Raw genomic sequence first — 17,706 nt, forward strand, 5'->3', positions numbered from 1 at the left:
AGTTACAATTTTGTTTGATTCCATGATGTATTTTACTGAACATGAGTATTTACAATGCAAATCCAAATTATTTTAATTTACTGACAGTTACTTACTTATATCTTGTCTTTTAACTTTATTAAGATCAGATTCTGCAGGTAAAATAACAATATTAAGGTGACTTGACTTGGACTTGACTTGACATAGCTTGTGACTTGACTTGACTTGACTTGCCCAAGAAAAAATACTTGGGACTTACTTGAGACTTGAAGGTTAAGACTTGAGACTTACTTGAGACTTGCACATGTGTGACTTGGTCCCATCTCTGGCTGGAACCGCAGGCGGTGAGTAAAACTGCTTCAAATATCTCTGTGTTGTTAACTTAGCTATCGGCGCGTAAGCACATCAAGTAAACAACATGTGATGTTGTCATCAAACTGCACTTTCCACATGTACAGCTTAAAAAAAAAAAGATGACATAAAGTGGAACTTAGTCATTTTCCAAAACCGCTAAGCAAATATATACAGTTTCAGTACATACCACATAGAGACGTCGTTGCTGAGGCTGCTCTTGTTAAATTTCAGCCTCTGGATCTGATTCTGGATCATAAATATACGCTGAATCTGACTGTTAGCCATTGTTTTGTTTTGGATGTTTTTTCCCTCACGGTAATGTCACAGCTTCCAAACGCTCTCAACGCAAAAGCCTACTCGCGCTCGTGATTCTTTAGCTCCGCCCACATGTCACGCCTCCAGCCACTCGTGTTTTTCCGGGAAAAATCGGTACAGACTATCTTTCTCTTATTTCATATAATAAAACTAAAGACTTTTTGGAGTTATGAAGGATGTAGTACTACTCTATGGGTACTCAAGATTAAGAGGATATTGAGTGAAAACGAGCATTTCACCCCCCCTTTAAAGAAGCGCATTCAGCGGTCTCCTTGACGGGAAACAGTCAACAAAGGTAAATGATCGCTCTCTTTATTTTATCAAATGATCATAATCACATCTATTCATTTTACAATCCTGCTACTAGCATTTTATTCAGACTAAAACCCCTTTAATTCGGATGAGAAAGTTTTTTTTCCAAGTGGCTTTTGCACATAATAATTATACTGCTGCAGACGCATTTTGCAGCATATTAATTGATCGTTAATTTCATTATTTCATTAATTGATCATGGAAATTATTGAATATTGACATCCCTAAATACAAATGAGTTGGATGGAAAAATGGTTATTATCTGCATCAAACCATGCTTCCGAACAAATGTCATTCACCGTTCTGGGCAGCTCCAGGACAGCTGTCTCTCCAAGCACACTGCTGTCTGTGAGCGGGACGGAGTAACGGGGCCCTCAATCACGCTGCAGTGTTTGTAAGAGCTGCCAACTTCTCCACCCCATTTACAGAGTGAAATTCTCTGACTATAACACGGGGCTGCCCGCCAACGTGCCTGACTTTAAATCGGCGCTACAAAACACGGATATCGGCCGATGCCGATATATTAAAAAATGATAAATATCGGCCCGATATATCGGCCGAGCGATATATCGGTCGACCTCTAATATATATATATATATATATATATATATATATATATATATATATATATATATATATATATATATATACACACACACACACACACACATATATATATACATTCACACACAAACACACACACACATATACATTTTAGATTACAATATAAAAAATGTATGTGCTACAATAATATCAGATTTTCACTACAGTTCATCATGACCAAAATAATTCACAATAACTACATTATCGTGAAATGTATCGAAATAAAAAAGAAAACAGAATTTTCAAAAAAATATATATAATAAAAAGTTAATTTCTTTGTCTAATAAAAAATATTTATTAATAATAAAACTATATTGTATGTTTTTTTTTTGTTATTTACCTGCAATTCCTTAATATCTGTCTTAATCTGAAAGTCCCAGGGCCTCAGAACTGCTACTGCTAATAACGGCCATAAATAAGACGAGTCCCAACAGACTGAATAAATTACATTCACAAAATGAAGGGGTCCTGAACAGGGGTTCCCTTAATAGATGTGATGGCAGCCCCTGTTATTAAACAAGCTGGCAGGAAATCAATTGAATTAGAAAATATCATGGGTGCTTTCAATCCCTAAGGCAAAGTCATGGCTCATAGTAGCATGTAGTTAGTGGGGGGTGATATATGAAACCCTCCATGAGGACAGGACAGGAGAAAGCATTAAATCATTAATAAATACCAAACGCACATAAACATGCCCAGGAATCACTTTCATACTGCATAAACATGCAATGGGGCGATAAATTGTGTTTAATGCTAGAGTGAGCACCTATGCACCCAAATTCCCAAAGCAATATAGACCACCCCCTAAAGCATCCCATATTGCTATTGAAGCTTGTTGGCATGGCTTGTGTCAGACAAGACAAAAAACTATGTTTGTCTACACCTCTGCAAAACACAAACAGGATATTCTCAAAAAATACAATGAAGCCAGAGGAAGAACAAACAAAGCCATAAGAGCTTGGATGTTTCCTGGATCCTGTGCAAATGTTCAACAAGAGAAAAATGCAAACAGATAGGATAGGAGAAGAATCCACCATCAGACATGCCCAAAAATGAAGCTCCATGCTATAAATGCATTAATGTGGCAAGAGTGCAAAACACATGGCCCGTTTAGCACATGCAGGAAGGCTATGTGACAAATGACATAAACGAAACTCTGCACGCAAAAGACAGAGATGAAATGTGATGCTAAACACGTCAAAAACATGTTTGATGCTTTACTGTGTTCCTTGTTATTGCAGCTCTGTGATCTGGCATTCGAATCAGCCATTATGTAAAATGATCCAGCACAGCAATCCCCTACTTTTTCCAACTACTGCATCAAGGTTAGATAAGATGCAATTCAAATACAGGAAGTAACCAATCACCTTTAAAAGAACACCATGAGGCCCAATGGGGAGTGAAAGGACAGACAGACACCAGAGAGGGTGTCAATCATTTAAAAAAAAGAGAGAAAAGAAACCGAAAGAAACAGATGTGCTAACCTGCTGATTTTGTCATTAACATCAATGCTAAAGTCTCAAGTGAGAAAATAAAGAGCAGGTTAGTTCAGGCTAAAATTAAACTATTTTCTTCATGTAATTCCAAACCTGCAGGACTTTTTTCTTCTGTGGAACACAAAAGGTTATCTTTAGAATAATTTCTATAATCTGTCAATCTCTAAAAACGTAATAAAAAAATTTAATTCCAAAACCAGACTTCAGTCGCTGAAGTGTATTTTTAGCAATAGCCAAAAATGCATTGTATGGGCTAATATTATCGATTTTTCTTTTATGCTTAAGTATGCTTAAAACACTGCTCACATGTAAAAGAACACAGTTCCGCTTTTCACTCTGGAACATGCAGCACATATATTTTATTTAATAAAACCATGCATAAAACACATTGAGATTTCAGTTTTATTAAAAAGAAAAAAAAATCAACAACAACATCATAAAGCATCTCGGTCCAAGTCTTCTGAAACCAAAAAACTTTTTTTGTTGCCATTCACTTTCACTGAATGGAAAAAGTATCAGGGACATTTAGCTATAAATATCTGCGCTCTACAGAAGAAAGAAAGTCATCATGAGTAAATAATGACAGAATTTTCATTCACGGTTAAACTATTACTTTAACCCGAGACTTATACAACAGTAGAGCTACAAAGATGTTGGATGTGTCAAAGAAATAAGGGTAGTGTATTATATTGTTTCACGTGAGGCTCAAGGTATGATAAAAAGTAGCTTTGCCATTTCTCAGAGCAGAAAAGCAGAGTGGTCATATCCCCCAGAGAAGATTACACCGTAGTCCAACAACATGACACTGACACAAGAGCTGTGAAAGCTTTCTACAGACTGCCTGCTCTTACGCTCAATCGGCAGGGATGTAAAAATACCAGCATTAGATTTTCAGTCAACATAATACCACCGAGTCACCTCCCTGTGGCAAAATATGTCATGGTAGATGTAACTCTATCCTACTGCATTCTCTCAGAACAGAGGAGTGAATGAAATCTTGCTGGACGTTTCCTACCACGACTGACTGAAAGCCCCTGAGGCAGTCGGAACTGTGGAAACTTCACCACCCATGTAATATGTTCAAATTATCATCACTGTCATCGTAATCATTATTATTTTAATCGCTTATCAACTTCGCTGGAACATGCCACTGTGAAATTTTTATTTGGGCTAGACACAGTCTGTCAAACGTACTTTCCCATTTAAAGCAAACATCCAATCCTATAAGTAACCGGCAATTTGTAATGTGATCCATACACAAGTGCTACTCACTGTATTTTTCACATGAGGTTAAAGGGATAGTTCACTTAAAAATGAAATTTGTAATAAATTTACTCACCCTCATTTTGTTCTAAACCAGCATGACTACCAAAAGAACATTTTCTAGGGATGCTCTGAATGTTCGGCAAACCGAATAACCGAAAAGGCCGAATAATATGTACCGAACTATGACTGACACGATCAAATAGAAGCACGTACTAATGCAGCAAACATGTCGGCAGTGTGAAAGTATTTAAAACTTTCACATGTAATATTTTTGTTTTATGTAATATTTTTGTCTGCAAGACTGAGCAAGATCAGACAATATTGGCTTTGAAATATAACACAATATTTACTACTTATTTACTAAACTTTTGTATAAAATCACATTTGCACTTGTTATATTCGGAACAATGCACTCATGTGATATTGCTCCTGCTGCTCATGTGATATCGATTATCATATTTTATAAATGAGACAAAAACTCATACAGGAGCATTTTTGCCTCAATATCTTGAATTTTAGGGCATAACTGAATTTATGTTGTTGCCCTTCATCATATTTGTCACCAGTCAACTGTATGAAACGTTAGATGACATACAAGTATGGGGGCGTGGCTAGTGGATTAACGGTGTTAAAATATTTTAATTGTGTTTTTTTTCTTTTTTTTTTTAGGAAATGCTAAATAATAGCTATCAATTATAATATATGTAAGTATAGTCAACATTACATATAGTCAATTGTTAAATATTAGGGAAAATTTGAAGAATCTCCTTGAGACACCAGTAGTATTGGTGACAGCAATACTTGGCTTTAGTCATACAAAAAGAACCCAATAAACAGATAGGTCTAACTATCTTTATGTGCTTTCGACATTAATTTGAAGATTGAATGTTAAGTTATTGTAACATAAAAGTAGGCATATATTTAAAAACCTTAATGTTAGGTGGGAATGATCGCAATTAATTTCAGGAAGAAAATTTATTTGATTGACAGCACTATATATATATATATATATATATATATATATATATATATTAGGGGTGTAACAATATGTGTATTCGTATTGAACCGTTCGGTACGAGGCTTTCGGTTCGGTACGCGGTACGCATTATGTATACCGAACGGTTCGTTGGACTAATTAATTATATTTGAAAAAAAAAGAGAGAGAAATATAATGATATGCGTTCAACAAGGTAGCCCAATAACCCAAACGACGTAACAGGCAACGCCCCTGACACTCCCGAAGAAGAAAAAACACCAACTTATAGTTATATGTTTATGTTAGGCTACTCAGTCAGGTGCTTGCTCACTCAGTACACGCTTAAGGCTCGTTGCAAAATGGCCAATGCGTTTAACAGACCAGAAATAGAAGATCCTCCAATAACCAACAGGTCTGGTGTTTAGGTGCACTTTGGATTCCCTGTAAGCTATAATGGTGATGGCAAGAGAGTGGTGGATAAAAAAACAACGGTATGTCGCATCTGCTACATGACAATAGGGTACACCAGCGGAAAAAAAAAAAAAAAAAAAAAAACACCAGCGGGAATACTTGAAACATGTCAACTCATTTACGCCGACATCACCTTATTGTGTCAGTATCTGGGAAAAGACGAAAAAAGGAGAAACATACACGCAACAAACTATCCCCGCAGCATTTAGACACCGGTACACCATTATAGTTTACAGGGAATCCAAAGTGCACCCAAACACCAGACCTGTTGGTTATTGGAGGATCTTCTATTTCTGGTCTGTTAAATGCATTAGACATTTTGCAACGAGCCTTCAGCTCGTGCTGAGTGAGCGAGTGCCTTAGGGGCCGTTTACATATCGTACCTAAAAACGCGTGGAAAACGCTAGTCGCGCCGCTTTCTCCTCCTTTCCAAAGCGCTCGGGCAGGAGCGCTCATGAGGCGTCTGTCTTTGCTAAGCAACAATGAAGTGCTCTCTCCATTAGACGCGGAAAATTTCAGCAAGGGATAAATGGATTTGCAGCTCTAAAAATCGCTTGCAGTAGCTCTGCTACTAAATTCATTTCAAAATTGCAATCCATATACAACTATGATCAGCTGTTCCTTCATCTTGGCTGAGCTTTCAACGTTGTTACGGGAAAGGATGAAGCTGATTGGTTAGTTCTTGTCACATGACCCGTGGTGCGCTTGCGGCATTCTGAAAAGTTGAGATGTTTTTTACATTTTGCTGTATCTAAAATGTACCGAACCGAACCGAACCGTGACATCAGTGTATCGTATCGAACCGAACCGTGAATTTTGTGAACCATTACACCCCTAATATATATATATATATATATATATATATATATATATATATATATATATATATATATATATATATATATATATATATATATATATATATATATATATATATATATATATATATATATATATATTATTGTAGTATACCATAACCTATTTCTGGTAAAAAGAAAAACTAAATCTGTGAATGGTCTTTTTTACAATACAGTCATATGGTCTTTACTTCTTTAAGTGGGTGGTTCAATGCCAGAATAAGCTGAAATGTGGACTAGTGTTTTGCCATTTAGTCAAAATTCTGGCTACACAGGACTCAAGTCATAGACAAAAGTGCAGTTAAACCAAAATGCATGTTGAGAATCAAAAAACTGGTACTCTGACTCAAAGTCCAAATCGAGTGATGTGAAGACTTTATTCAATGAAAGAAAGCAGTCACGGTATAAAGCTGCCACAAAACCCCATTTTCAGCAGCAAGAATAAATGAAAGGGACGAAAAAAGGCTAAATATACACATCTCTGCAGTCCTCCAGTGCAGACACTTTCTGGGCCATAGCCAATCCCTTAGGCTGGAAACAATTACTAATTATAACCTACAGAGGAAAGGTGTCAGCGCTAGGACTTCAAACCGTAAGTATCCCGAAAATATGCATTTATCCAAACAAGTTCCGACAAGACTAGAACAAATGCACACAAGAGTTCAAAAAGTGGATCGACTCTCAAAGAAAGATGTTGCAAAACACGTCGACTGATGACAGACAGGTGGGGGGAGGCAAACCATGTTCTTTCAGCTCTACTGAACAGCCGACACGCAAATACCGACTCGACCGCAAAGCCCTCCGAGAACGCACTTTGTTTGGATTCTTTGTGTATTACGGAACAGAATTATTTAACAACCAAACCAGAAGCATAACTGGAATTCAATTCAAACTGGTACCAGCTTCCTACAACAACATGAATTATATATGGAGTCATGATTGTGAAAACCCCCATCTCTCTTTTTTAAAAAGAACCATCCCCCCCATCCATGAAGCATATCCTCGCACCCATGTCCTTCCTCCTAACCCCCCACAGCAGGCCAGATACATGTTGACAGCATTCATAATGAGAGGACTCATCTCTGACCTTGATATATTTGACATGTGACAGCCATCAACATTGCCTTTAATCTAGTCTACTGCCTGAGTGCCAAACACACCCACAAAAGCCCCTTTGGTTTGGGCCTGGAATGTAGAATGGGGCATTTGGTAAGAGTGAAAGCAGTAAAAACACCATTAGATAATGCTAAAAGACTGGGCTTGATCTCTCTGCCACTTGCAATGCCTGTGAGCATAGATAAACCTAGGATGATGGAGAACCACTAACTTCTGTTTCAATAACTAGTGAGCTACCTCGTAAGGCAGCATACAATAAAAAAAAAATTATCCTACAACAGATTAAAACAGCATTTGATGAAGTAGCATGTTGCAAAACTAACAGCATTACAAAATATAGTTATTTATTTATAACATTACTTTTGTTATTATTATGTTTATTGTATATTGTTATTATTATTATAGTCATACACTATCAGTCAAAGTTTGGAATAATTACAAATTGAAAGAAGTTTCTTATGCTCAGAAAAACACAGTAAACAAACATTGACACCCAATCAGAATCCATCCTGCTATAACGAGCTTGAGAATTTAAAGCAGCAGACAGGTGTGTGCTTAGAGTAACAGATGATATCATCCGTTGGTGTACTAATGCGCTAATATTGTTATCTTTATAGATATTGTCCTTGGTGCGAACGGGGCTTAAAGAATATTAGAAAGATTTCTGAAGGATCATGTAATACTGAAGACAAGAGTAATGTTTGTACAAATTGTGCAAACCAAATGCAATTAAAATCCCAATTACCAGTTTTATCACAAAAAAAAACATATTGGGTAAAACATACTAGTTTCTAATTAGACTGAATATGTCCTTAATATTTTTTTGTAACAACAATTTTGGACTGTCAAAAGTACTGAATGATACAACTGAACGATAATTAGTTTCAAACTAAATGCATGCAGGGATTGGGAGGATAATAAAAAGACTAATTCACTTTGACAGGAGACAGAAAGTTTGGTAACAGGACCAATGTACATCTTGTATCAGATAACCACCCATTATGCTTATCACCTGTCTGAGACTGATTTCAATTTATTAAAATGTCTGTTCAATTGTCTGTATTTTCCATCTTGCAACCCTAACTAAACTGTGTACACCGTTTTACAGCCAAGCAGCTATTACAGCGATTCAGCCTAACTATTCATCTCAGGGGTGCAGCATTTTTAGCATGCAAGAGTAATTATCTAAAATACTTGCCATTTACAATTCGGAAAGCTTGTGATATCTTGATCAAGTTTAGGTAATGCGTGATAGTTACTGAAGTGTGAGGGTATTTTTGTCATTTGGAAATCTCATGAGGTAGACCGGACTGAAACGTGGCCTGACATGCACTTAATGTGTGAGGCTAACAAGTACAGTGGTACACAAAAAGGTTAAGGATGCCGTGTTAATGGGGTCAGCCAAGATAACCAACAGACAAAAATCACTACAACCACAGAATTTCCTCATTTTGTGTCACTCAAAGCTGCCTCATCATGCTGCATGGCCAGCAAAAGCGTCCCGTGACCCTAGAGAACTGGAGACTAGGATGCAAAATGCAAATGCATGCCTACTGAAAGAGAAACCAAACCAAAACCACTAAACCAACAAATCCCTTTGCTACACTACACTACACTACAAAAAAAAGAAAAAAAGGAGAAAAAACAAATCCATGCACGCCTCTTTAACTGAAACTAAAATATCATGCGATTAGTAGTACATAGTAGATGCTACTACTGCTAGTGTTTATAGTCATTTTACAAGGGCTTTGAATGTCACTTTTTTGAATGTCATATTATTTGCTTTTTATCAAATGTTGGGGTCGAATCTCTGGGTCACTTTGTGTCACAGCTTAGCAGTGCATGTGCTAGCATTCTGATAGGATGGTCTACTGCTCCAATGCATCAAGGCTCAAGGGCATACACCAAAAATACACACACAAAGTATTCAGGCACATAAATCAGGAAGCAGCACAGGCTAAGGCCAAGTGATAATCTGTGCATGCAGCATTACAGCCGGTCAACAATGTCAAAGGACACTAGCTGATCTGTCAACTGTTTTGTATAGCACAGATCTATAGGATAGTTTTTTTTTCTGTAAAACACACAAAAAAAATGTCTTAATATGTTCTTGTCCATACAATGAAAGTCAGTGAGTTCTAGTGTGGTCTCATACCCCCATTGACATTCATTGTATGAGCAAAAGCAGTTGAAGTATTTTTTTATTCTTTTGTGTTCTGCTGAATAAATAAATTCATATTTGTAAAATATCTCTGTGAATATTTTTGTCCATACAATTAAAGTTTATATTGGACACCATTATATATATAATTGAAACATCCTTTTTAAAGTAACCAAATTGGGTTCCAAATTAAATCCATCCATTTTATAAAAATAACCCTGCATTTAAAGTGACAATTCACAAAAGCAATGAAATATCAATTAAATAAAACCAGTATGACTTACTCTCTTAAGTTAAACAAAAAAAACATGTATATGTCTCTTCTTTGTCCATACAGTGAAAGAATGGATTCCAAAGTTTTTCAATGTTGAAGATGAGTAAATGATGACAGAATTTTCATTTCTGGATGAACTCACTTTAAATGAAACAGAATTTAATTCAGTATTAGTCCACTTTATACGCATAAACAGCTGCAGACATGCTGTATCCTTTTGCTTTTGTTTACAATGGTTACAATGGTTTACTTAAAACTCAAATGAGAGTCCATTACTTTCCTCTGCCAAAGCTGGCACACAGAAGTGTCAGACCGATTAAGAGACTGGCCAGTCAAGGACTATGATGCATTGAGAGGAAGACAGAGAACGACAACATAGCGTAGGCATCAAACAGCTGCCTTACGAGCCTCTTCACACTGCACATCAGAGCGGCAAAGAGCTAGAGCTCTGAGTCAGCACTTCCATGCAAATCTGGCCTGTCTGGAGTGCAGCTATTCCTCATCTACAGTGTGCAAGGAGGGTCTCAGAGCAGCAACGCATGGCTATTGGTGCATGTTATCTCGAATAACACATCTCTATTAGTGAAAACACCCTAAACATGTGTCTAGAATGCATTACAATACATATACAATGACAAAAACATTATTTTTTCCCACACACAATATATGTGTGCATATAACAGCTTCAGGCATGGGCAGGTGTTTAAGTGTACAATGTTAGCACTAAATAAGACGTTCATGTTTGACTGCTGGAGGGTGTGCTGGAATGAGGGACCGGAGTGGGAATGGAGGGGATGAGGGAGAAGAGGTAAATTCTTTGGCTTTAAACCATACTATTACAGCCGAGCGATTCAAGCCAAGCCCTCCGCAGGAGAAACATCATGTGACAGGGAGGAACAAAGCATCCAGATCTCTGCATTGCCGAAGCGTTATTTTGGGATTTTGGCATTGCTTTTGCACCTCAGTGTGGAGCAGCTCAATGTCTGGCATGCCTTGGATTTTAGCAGGACATTTACATATGCAGTGGACTGTGAAATGTTGTCATATTTATTTATGTCTGGTGACCTCACTTTTAAATTTAGTGAATAAGTTATTTACTGGTAATAATAATAAAAACTAAAATAAATAAATAAATAAATAAATAGTAAAAATCCACAAAAATGAGTCCCAAACATGGCACAGTGATGGTATCAGATGGTAATACCATGGTATTTTGATATACAGTGTTATTGTTCATATACTATTATAGTAGTTAATATTAATATGTCTACTTCAAATTCATTTTATGTTTTAGTCATAAAGTTGAATTTCTTTCCAGGGACCCACTTTATATTAAGTGGCCTTAACTACTATGTACTTACATTTTAATTAATAATTTATTTATTGTGTACATACATGTTTTTACATTGTACTTATATTAAAAAAATTACATGTAATTACATCTGTATTTAATTTATGTAATTACATTTATAATTACATTGTTGACCCATACTTTACACCTTAACCCACCCTTAAACTTACCCATACCACCAACCCTCTCCCTAACCTTACCCCATCCCACCTCAATAGCAGCAAAAGTGTTTTACAATACAATATGAACACAATAAGTACATTGTACTTATTTTTTATGTAAGTACATAGTAGTTAAGGCCACCCAATATAAAGTGGGACCCTTTTCAGTTTTAGAAAATGTAACTTATTTCAATTATTTGCCAAAGCCATATTTATAAAAAATGTCAAATGTTTTTCATCTAATATTTATATTTTACTTCATTACAGCTTTAAACTACCAAAAATAAATGTTTTTGTTAATAATAGCATCACTATATATTGTCCTACAAAATTATTACCATATTCACATTCCCGGTAATAATAATAATAATAATAATTCAAAGCTGTAAATAAAACAAATATTGCAGTACGTTTTACAAGAAAATACTATTTCAGTTATCCTACTTAAGAATTTCATGTTTAAATTAAATGAATGTGTTACTTGCCATTCTTTTATAATTATTTGTTACATTTACTAGCAATTTATGAGTAAAAACTGCTTTAAAAGGGTCATATGATGTTGCAAAAAAATATATATTATTTTGTGCATTTGGTGTAATGAAATGTATTTATGTGGTTTAAGGTTCAAAAAACACATTATTTTCAATACACAGTACATTATTGTTTCTCCTCTATGCACTGCCTTTTTGAAACACATCATTTTCACTAGTCAAAGGACTGGACAATATTTTCTCTGTTTAAAGGATTCAATATGACCTTTGTTTCAAATTTGGTTCTGTACTGACAGTGCAAAATATTCTGTATTCCGGTAGATTTCGGGAATACCTGTTTAAGGAAAGTATCATGTGGGAAACCCCAGAAGCTAAACCCCAAGCTACCTCCAATCGTCTACAGGTTCAGTCAAGGGAAAACCAATGAAAAGCTGAATCATATACACACCTTTGCCAATTGGCCCTAGATCAATTTCAGTGAAAAGCCCAGAGACTCTGCATGAATCCACTCTTTCACAATAAAAATATAATCAGAACAATACAATATGGCTCCGGGTCACTGGTCTAGACTTGGTTGGCAATGCTAGGGAAAGAAATATGAATGAATCATTCATTATGTGTCTTGCATGGTTATGCATACATTTCTCTAGAGGACTGGGACATTCCAAGGGGTTTCGCATATAATTGCAACTTAGTGGCCTTGTCCCAACATACATGTGATTCTCATTATGTTGTGATACACTGTGACAGCCTCAAGGCTCCAATTATGATCAGTCAACGCTGAAAGTGGAATCCTCATCACTGTTCTTACCTATATCATCAGCAGCTGATGCGTCCTCAGAAACTGTTTATGACTGTCCACAGACGCTGAGGAAAACCAGAGCAACTAGCCAAATTTATCTCCTCAATGCCTTTTGGTTATAAAGTTAAGCCAGACTTCCAGCCTACTTTTTGAAATATAAACGCCATAAAAATGTGTCAGTGTGTCATAAAGAAGCGAGACGCAGTTCCTTGTGAAGCTAAATTTGACCTCGGTGACAATAAACTGTAACTTTGGTCTGCGTGCCGACAACGGTCACAGCGGCGTACTTTGAAATGTGAATGAATGAGTGAGTGTGTGCTAATGAGCTCATGAGTGAGTGACCTATCCAGTCAGTCTTTAAATAGTCAAGTTCACAAAGGGGACAAACACAACGTGCAGCCGTTTCCCCATATGACATCATGTGTCCAGCAGCTCAGCAGAGTTTCCTGACGCTGCCCTACTGAGACTCCCCACAGGAAAATGGCACTTACATTTTTTTCGCATAAGCACACATGCACAATGACGCACGATAGCTATCTCAAAAACGTCCTGACCTGTGTGTGACAACAATGACCAGCACTGCCATCTCTATGGCCTAAGTCACTTGAAGGCTTGTTTTATTAGCATTTTCATTAAAATCACAGGACCAGAGGATTGTAAACAAAACAACAAACTAAGCAGGGACTGCACTGTGAACTGGCGTTACATTCAGACAGCCAATCTAAACACATGCTGTTTTTTGCATTCTATTAATTTTGTAGAAAGTTACATAACATGACAGCTGATTATGCCAAACTTTTTTGAAGAGATAGGCCATTCATTTGGCCATCAATTCATTCAGAAATCATGTTCATGGATGAGCTAATGTATAAAAGATTTATTACATCATAGTATGAAGTAGAGTGAGGTGGAAAGCCGTAGAAGCGAAACTAGGCTGCTGAAGCAATGGCTAATGAGAGACAAGAGTGACACACAGCTCGAAAGCAGGGGAGCTTTTATGCCACACTTTATCGCTTCCTGCTCCTTCCAGTGATGCATATGTATTAGTGATGTGCAATTAATCACATGCGATTGTCATGCGCATCTAGTGAGTAAAGCCTGCCCCGTGATTAGTAGAAAATCTCCCATCACCTGCTTACAGATTGAGCGGCTTTCACTACACAGAGCCATAGTTCACTGACAATTAGGCATTATCACCTTCATAATCACAGATGAATTGCATTCTATTTTGAACGAAATATTGCCCAGTTTGTCAGTGAAATTATGGTTTTGTGTAGTGAATGCCGCTCAGTCTGAAAGCAGGTGATGGTGAATTACTACTATTCACAGAACTGGCTTTACTGACGAGATGCATATGACATTCGAATGCGATTAATTTCACAGCCCTAGTATGTATGTGGAGTGAACCATATCTGTCATTGGTTTGTTTTTCTGGCAGTGGCAGCAGATATGAAATCAAATTTAAAATTTAAGGCTGTATTTCGTCGATTCTGGCACCCAATATCATAACAAGATGATAATTTAAGCTCCTTACGTAGCCGAATCTGTGCTGGTTTGAGTGGGCCGCCTCCAGTTTGCCCTTTGTTTTGCTGCCTCCAGCTAGCTCTGCGATGTCTGTTGACCTTTGTAACCTTTGGTTGGCCTGGCTGTGCATCACTCAGAAAACAACAGGCCAATCAGAAGAGAGGCTCATGAATATTAATTAATTAGGCTAAATTCGACCTGTTCTGAGCAGACCTCCTGAGAAAGGAGCTGTAAAAATATAATCAGATGGTTTTTGGTAATTATACCACAAATATATTTTTTTAATGACGTCAAAACTTAAAATAAAACTCCAGAAAAGTGTACAATATGGGACCTTTAAAAGAAATATTAGGAACATGTTGTGTCTGTGAGTATTATATATATATATATTTTTTTTTTATCTTAGATTAACAATTATGCTTTGTAAAGTGCCTTTCCCACCAGTTGAAAAAGGTATATAAAGTAAGCATATTATTATTAATAGTAACGCGGTCAATTGCGTGACACAGTTGGTCATGTGATTTCAAAATGCCGGTGCCCATGAGGGGCAGACCCGCATCATGTAGAATAAAACAGCTTTTTCTTTAAGACTTGAGTTTTCGTCATTTGTAAATTTTTTAATTTACCAAAACGTTACTGAGTGTACCTTAAACTACTGTCCGAGAAATAATGTACAGCCATTAAAAACAAAATAAACATGAACAGTATGTAAAGAACTGTCAAGCCATCAAAAAAGAAAAGAAAAAGAAAAAAAACAACATGCTATTCTGCTACCGAATAAGCACACAGGCCATAAATAAATTAGTTTGTTTAGCTCTGGCCAATGTCAAAATGAAAGCCCACTGCACTGTATCCACCTTGTTGGAGCAGTAAGCAGAAAGACTCATTAAAGGTGAGCTTCACATTCCACAATCATGCACAAACCAGTCCAGCGATGATGTCACCTTCATTTCTGTTCCCCCTCAAAAACAACTCAATGCGTTTTCCGTACAGCAACTTTAGTCTGTAAAGCAGCTGGCTAACGTCAAACGATAAAACAATAGTTTGTTTGCCTCTCGCATGTCACAGTGAATCGCTACACAACTGACGTGTGGGACGCGTGAAAGACAAGGCGTGCAGTGCATGAAATATGCCTTACCCCAGTCTAGGAACTCCACTATGTTTTTCTCTCTTCTGATGGGAGAATTGTTGCACTCATCATACAGGCAAACAAGAATATCCAACAAGGTCTCCACGCTGAAGCACTGGCCCGTGGACTGAGACGGGCCATCTAGAACCAGCTTCTCCAGCTTCTTCAAACGCACCTCTCCAGACATGTTTTCAGTTGCTCCTGATGTCTCACGGTATGGTCAGTATTTGCTCCCACGGTAGCAAACGGGACCGGCCAGTGGCACACTTGCGTGAACGCTCCGGAAAAAACTTAATGGCTCAAAAAATATTGTCGAGCATATTCATGGTCCCTCTCGTACGGATGCATCCATATCAATCCACAACATCATGAATTCAGTCCTTAGAGAACTTCCAGCCATCAACCCTACCCTGGCCGGTGGATTTGACGTATATAACCTTAGGCTTATGTATTCCCGAATTCAGCTTCTCCTGTGAAGGACACTTTTCACAAAACAAGTCAGCAAAGAAGTTTAAAGCAATCCCCTGAGATACGGTGATATCTGTGGTTATCCATTATGCAGTAACAAAAGCGCATCAGCAGCACGGGATCTGCATTGCTACAAAGCCCCATATGCCCCTCCTCTAGCAGGACTGCGAAAGCCTTAGCAAGCTGTTTTATCTTTAAATTCCTCTCTTCGTGTATACGAAACGCTGGCGGAGGGAGCAAGCCTTGCTTTCGAAAACTGTTATGCACTTGTCAAAAGCAGCTTTGCGGCGAGGGGCTGGAAATACGCGTCCTCATTCCTGTCGGTTGGAGGACTCGGCGGCTCCGCTCCCGGTCGCCGTGTGTGTGGGTCTCTCAAAGCTCGCTGCTGCCGCAGACAAAACCCGACATCATCATGGCGACCGTCACGGCATCGGCTGCAGAGAACGGAGGGATATGCTGGAGGGAAACAGCAGAGTAGTGTATACTAGAGAAGAGTGCGAATTATCCCCCAATTATTCGTTGACCTTCAGGGGGCCGACCTTTTTAGAGGATTTCTGTTAGCATGAATGTGCTGTTGACGTCCGTTTCGCGCAAGCCAAATTGTATTTTAGCGCAGTGCGCTAACTGTCAACTGTTTTAAAAATGACAAAACGCTTTGTTTTTCTTATTATTGCTTGTGGTAAATGAATAAACTATGTGAAAACGCCAGGACTTCTTTTGTTGACGTACGTCAGACGGTGACGGAAAGAGAACAACGTACTGTTGCTATGGTTACCAATGCAGGCAAACTTTGGCGTGCACTTTGGATGGGTTAAATGCAGAGCACGAATTCTGAGTATGGGTCACCATTGGCTGTATGTCTCTTCACTTCTGTTTTTGAGCGCCTATTTATCGCACTATCTGTACGCAAAACTTTTTTTCTTTTGGTTATTCATAAAATGCATTTTAAGTGTGTAACATATAAGAATACATACTTTTACAAAATTTTTTGGAGTTCATTGGATTGTGGTTATATCCCAGACTGAAAGTAGGCTATATGAAATTTGTATGTGTGTGTGTGTGTGTGTGTGTGTGTATAATAGTTATAGTAAACAGTATGTAATATATATATATATATATATATATATATATATATATATATATATATATATATATATATATATATATATATATATGCGCATTGTTAATAGTTGTGATGGATGTCTAATTTATGTCTGTTGAATATACATTTAATATGCATATAATATAAGTATAATATAATATAACATATACATATAAGTTTTTGCCTTCCATTTTCTTAACTTAGGCCTATGCGTCTTTAAAAAATAACTGGGAAAAAACGAGCACGTTCGCCCTCTTGTGTCCAATATTCTGCATTGCAATTGTAGAGTGGAATTTAATCAAGTGCGTCTGGACTTATTTGTCCGTGGATTTATGTAACGTGTTCAGAGAAGCAACCAGATAAGCTTGTAAATGTTACATTAAAGTTTGTATTTTAAATATCTTAAAGCCTAGCATACTGATTTTACAACTAACTTAAAACTATGTGACTAGACGTATAGGTTATGCTATTAATACAATTGAGATATAAGTATACAAT

General features: G+C 37.2%; 1 pseudogene; it reads right to left on the reverse strand.

The window, feature by feature from the left end:
- LOC113120837 (serine/threonine-protein kinase MRCK alpha-like) overlaps positions 1-17,110 on the reverse strand; it is a 55,647-nt pseudogene extending 38,537 nt beyond the window's left edge.
- Positions 17,111-17,706: the final 596 nt, after the last annotated feature.

Source organism: Carassius auratus, chromosome 20 (assembly GCF_003368295.1).
Source record: "Carassius auratus strain Wakin chromosome 20, ASM336829v1, whole genome shotgun sequence".
NCBI lineage: Eukaryota > Metazoa > Chordata > Actinopteri > Cypriniformes > Cyprinidae > Carassius > Carassius auratus.